Raw genomic sequence first — 5999 nt, 5'->3', positions numbered from 1 at the left:
GTCAAACACAAGTTGTCTTTCATAACTCCATGTTGACTCTACCCAACTTTGCCATTCTTTTCTGCATGTTCAGTTTTCACATCTTTTATAATAAATTATGACATTTTCTGACTGTTGATATTAAGCTAACAATTTTCTATTCTCTCTCTTCCTCTCTTCTCTTCTTAAACAGTAGAGTTTCATCTGTTAACTTTCTTTCGATAGAACTTTTCATAACATATAGAATTATTTAAACATTTCTAAAAGGAGACTAGTCAAAAAGGAGACCAGAAGTTGAAGCTTTTTTGATATGATTTATTTATTGTCAATTTGTTACAGAATACAGTGAAAAGTGTTGTATTGTGTTGCCACTCTCTTATGCCATCTTAAAACATAGAAAAATAAAGCAAACCATAGAATATAAATGCAAAAAAAAAAGAATTTATAGTCCTTTATAGTCTTTCTTTATAGTCCTTCTTGTCAAGTGCTTTATAGTCCTTCTTGTCAAGTGCTCAGCCATGGGCTTGGAACAGTCAACCATAAGTTCTATCGTTGCACTATCAGAACAAGAGTTGCCACTCTCCAGCGTTATCTTGCCTTCACCAATATCACTGCCACCATGGGTCCTCGCCAATGCAGTTGCCACCAATGCCGCTCGGTCCCACACTGACTCAAACTTGTCTCCGTGTTGCCAAGAGTCTATTCCAGTCCCACCTTGCCAATATCTTTGTCATCAAGCTCTGTACTAGGTTGACTTGATTGATGTAACATCAATCAGTACAAAAAAAATGAAAAAAGGGTTGAAATCCTTAGCGTGTCCCTGAGAAATAATATTTTAACCTGACACCACAATTGTTCAATTGGTTTCTTGAATTATCAGCAGTAATGTATACAAAGATATTAGTTTTAAATTATCAGTGTCCTGCTGTTTCCTTCCAACTAGTTCTGTCACTGGCAACTTTTCCTCTTGACAGGCAACAAGCAATTTTTGCAGATGGTTCTAGTTCTACAGTCAAAAATCTATCTCCTTTGCTCTGCCTAAAACTACTCTTTGTTAAACAAATGAGTTCATATAAATCCATGGTTGAGTCAATTGTCTCCAAGTTTGATAATTGCAAGTGATATTTTACATCTCTAATATGTGAAAATTCCCATAAGAATTTAAATTGAAGAAGGACATGAGAGATTTTTCATGCCTGACTAGGTTCATAAGCTTAAGTCCCTTTCAATAAAATGATCAACGGTTATCAATTTGGTTATTTTAAGTTTAAAACTATTTAAGTACAAGTCAGAAGATAGAATTCAATGATCTATAGTCCATACTATATATCATCCTGACAAGGTAAACACATTTGGCAAATAAATTTATTCAAACAAACATCCACAGATTGTTACCAAAAAAATAACTGTTTAGACAGTGCAAAGATATATATGACTTATATTCTAATGTCTAAAACTTAACATGAGGCAAATATTTGTAACGGACAAACAATGTTTCAACATCCCACATCAAATAGCAAATGCAAAAGAACAGATAAGATGAATACAAGTGTTTGTTCTCCCTCAATTTTAGAAAGATTCTCTATTAGCTTTAGTTTTAAGAACTATTCTATTAATTGGTGAAATAGTTGAGCTTCTGAGCATTCAAAGTGACAACAGTAATGGAACAATGCACACATATGTTTAAGATTTATCTTAAAACTGTGGCATGTCATGCACTAATAATCATTCTGTACAATATTTCTCAAACATGGCTTCTAGATTAAATGGAAATTTTTAATATACATTTTGATGTCAACAGTATATAAGCAATAAAGGCAAGTAACATCTTGTCATGTTAGCATTTAATTAATTATTGTATGATAATACTTGTGAACATTGTTTGGTAATGACTATTAGCTTTTGCATAGAAAATTAATTACATTCAGCCGGATTGTACACATCTAGCTGAAGAACCTCAGTAATATATTCTTTTAGATATAATAGAAATACTTCTGGCTACTTTAAAATGCTTGAAATGTTCCTTAGCAGTCTAACTATATGCCAATGATGGCATAATTACTCTCACAAACTCCATGTCACTTACAGTCTCCAAGATCTGCCTGTTTGCAAATTTTAACTGTGCAGTTCACAAAGTTAAGTAATTCATCTAAGTTTTTATCACATATTGTTCATTTAATTTGATTTAAACACTAATAACAGTGGTCTTCTCAACAAGATAAATTGACTGCAAGACTGCATTTCTTTGTATTCTAAATAGCTCTTTTCTTTCCATTTACTAATGAATGGGATACCTTGTTCAATTGAAAGGAAGTTTCAATTTTCTTGCATAACTGAATGCATCAATTCAAGGCAGAAACACTGAAATTTTATCCATTGTTGCTGACCAAGAATTGACAATTCAAACTATTAAGAAGATACAATGATCTGTTTGTAAAATTATAATTACTCTATACAATACTTAAAATGTTACACATTATCACACACAAGCTATTTGGTACTATTGATGAATCTTCAACTTTCACACAAAACATTCACGCCTAACTTAATTTAGCTAGTACATGGTTAAGTAGGAACTGAGGATAGGGTGAAGAACATTAGAAGTTAGGAAACAGGATCACAAGTGTACCATATGGCTCCAAATATCTGTTCACTCAGAAAACAATACAATGGATATCTTAGCTCCATTCTACGCACTTTCTCCACCATCCCAATATCTTTTGTTACAAACAAATGTCCAAAAATCTGTCAATTTAAGAATATTCTCATCATCTCGCGTGCTGTCCACAGAAAGCAAGACAAATCCAATCTGGCTCAATTTTCCTGCTCCTCGGATGCTGATTGACCTGCTGTGCTTTTCCAGCACCACTCTAATCTTGACTCTGAACTCCAGCATCTGCAGTCCTCACTTTTGCCCAGTTGATTGCCACCCCATCAGACTAATCATTGGCAAAGTCAGAGAAGAGGTCACAAATAGAGCTATCAAGTATCACAAATGTTCAGTTTGAGTTCTGCCAGATTCACTTGGTTCCAGATCACATTATAGCTTTAGTTCAAACAGGGACAAAAGAGTGGAATTCAAGAGTTATGGAGTGAGTGATTGCCCTTGGCATCAATATAACATTAGACCAAAGTGCCATCATGAAGCCCCACTAAAACTAAAATAATTAAGAATCAGGAAGAAAGTTTTTTACCAGTTGAGGTCTTCGAGAGGACAACAGGTTGTGGCTATTTAGGAACAGAAGAAATAGGAGAAGTACATCCAGCTCCTCCAGACTGCTCGAGCAATCAATAGATCTTGGTTGATCTGACTGAGGCTTTAATTCCACTCTTCTGTCTGCTCCCCATAACGTTTAGTTGTTGAGGGACAATCATCGTAGCCTCTGGATATAATTATGAGAATGCATCAGGGCAGTGTTTTCAGTCCAACCACCATCACTTGCCTCATCACTTAACCCTGTCAAACCTGGGAACAGGTATATTTCTCCGTCTCATTCAAATGTATTCTAACATGTTGGGGGGGGGGAGAGGGGGACGGTGGGGGGATTGCGGGTTGGGATTTGCTGTAGCATTGCTCATGGTCATATTTCTTTAATGCATTTGAAACAATGTTTTTCTGTCTCACTGCCTTCTCTTCATCTCTGTGTCTTTACTGATGAATTGGCTCTTTTCTGATTTTATTTTTGGCCAGGAAGTGACAGGTAGTGGGCTGTCACTGCAGGTCAAGAAGGTGCATAATGTTCCAAATCTTTGTGTTCATGAATACCACTATTCCTTATCCATGTTGCCCAAATGTCTCTTCATCACTGTTGTTTCCTGTTGGCAAGGTTTTTTGCGAGAGAAATCATGTCTCACAACTTGATTGAGTTTTTGGAGGAAGTAACCAAAAGGATTGATGAGGGCAGATGTTTACGTGGATTTAAGTAAAGCTATTGACAAGGTTCCACATGTAGACTAATTAAAGACAGATAAAATGGGATTCAGGGAAAGCTAGCCAACTGGATGTGAAATTGACTTGACAGTAGGAGATAGAAGGTTGAGGTAGATGGTGGTTTTTCGGACCGGAGACTTATGACCAGTGGTGTTCCTCAGGGATCAAACTGGGCCCACTTTTGTTTGTTATTTACATAAGTGATTTGTATGAGAATTTAGAAGACATGGTTAGTAAATCTGCAGATGACACCAAAACTATTGGCACAGTGGACAGTTAAGAAGGTTATCTAAAATTACAAAGAGATCTTGATCAATTGGGTCGATAGGTTAAAGAGTGGCAGACAGAGTTTAATTTGGATAAATGCAAAATATTCCATTTTGGTAAAACAAACAAGGGAAGGATGGATACAATTAGGGCCTTAGGTAATGTTGTAGCACAAAGAAACCAACAGGTTCAGATACATAGTTCTTTGAGAGTTGGATCACATATCGACAGGGTGGTTAAAAGAGTGTTTCACATGCTTTCCTTCATTGCTCAGACCTTTGAGTATCAGAGTTAGGATATCACGATGAGGTCGAATAGGATGTTAATGCGACCTCTTCTGGAGTACAACATACAGTTCTGGTCATCCTGTTAAAGGAAGGATAAAAAAAAAATTGGAAGTAGGAAACCTTGAACTGGGAAGAGAGGGGAAAGAAGAGAATGGAAATGGAATGTAAAAGTTTGAATTCCAAAGAAAAAGTCATCAAGATACAATGATTTGACTTAAGAAACAAATAGAGTAAAAGAGGAAAGAAGAGGCGGTAGCTCAGAGGCTGATTTTGATTCCAAAGAGAGAATTAAGCAGAAATCGTCATTTAGTGTCTAAATTTAAGGATGGAGTTGAAAGATATTTAACCTCATTTGAAAATTTGAAGTTGAAATGGCCAAAGATATTTGGGCCTTAAATGTTAGAGTGTTCTGATGGGTACAACATGAGTAAGTGTACTAGTTTGTCAAAAATGTAAACTGTGGACTATGAAGCTGTTAAAGAGCAACACCGAATGCATATGACTTTGTCCCTGAAGCTTAGCAATTAAAATGTAGAGCTATAAAAATGAAATCTAATCATACATTTGTCTAACTTGTACCAGGAAAATAAATGATGCGTAATCAATGTTTATAATCACTGAAATTCAAGCAAAATTTGAGAACATGAGGGATTTTACAATTGTGGATGAATTCAATAGACAATAGGTGCCATTCTGCCTTCGAGCCTGCACCACCATTCATTATGATCATGGCTGATCATTCTCAATCAGTATCCTGTTCCTGCCTTATCCCCATAACCCTTGATTCCACTATCCTTGAGAGCTCTATCCAACTCTTTCTTAAACAAATTCAGAGACTGGGCTTCCACTGCCTTCTGGGGCAGAGCATTCCACACACCCACCACTCTCTGGGTGAAGAAGTTTTTCCTCATTGCTGTCCTAAATGGCCCACTCCTTATTTTTAAGCTGTGTCCTCTGGTTCGGGACACACCCATCGGCGGAAACATGTTTCCTGCCTCCAGAGTTTCCAATCCTTTAATAATCTTATATGTCTCAATCAGATCCCCTCTCAGTCTTCTAAACTCAGGGGTATACAAGCCCAGTCGCTCCAATCTTTCAACATAAGATAGTCCCGCCATTCCAGGAATTGACCTCGTGAACCTACGCTGCACTCCCTCAATAGCCAGAATGTCTTTCTCAAATTTGGAGACCAGAACTGCACACAATATTCCAGGTGCAGTCTCACCAGGGCCATGTACAACTGCAGAAGGACCTCTTTGCTCCTATACTCAATTCCTCTTGTTATGAAGTACAGCATGCCATTAACTTTCTTCACTGCCTGCTGTACCTGCATATTTGCTTTCATTGACTGATGTACAACAACACCTAGATCTCGTTGTACTTCCCCTTTACCTAACTTGACTCCATTTAGATAGTAATCTGCCTTCCTGTTCTTGCAACCAAAGTAGATAACCACACATATTTATCCACATTAAACTGCATCTGCCATGCATCCGTCCTCTCACCTAGCCTGTCCAAGTCACCCTGTATTCTCA

The sequence above is a fragment of the Chiloscyllium plagiosum genome, chromosome 23, assembly GCF_004010195.1.
Source record: "Chiloscyllium plagiosum isolate BGI_BamShark_2017 chromosome 23, ASM401019v2, whole genome shotgun sequence".
NCBI classification, from domain to species: domain Eukaryota; kingdom Metazoa; phylum Chordata; class Chondrichthyes; order Orectolobiformes; family Hemiscylliidae; genus Chiloscyllium; species Chiloscyllium plagiosum.
This window is presented reverse-complemented; position numbering follows the sequence as displayed.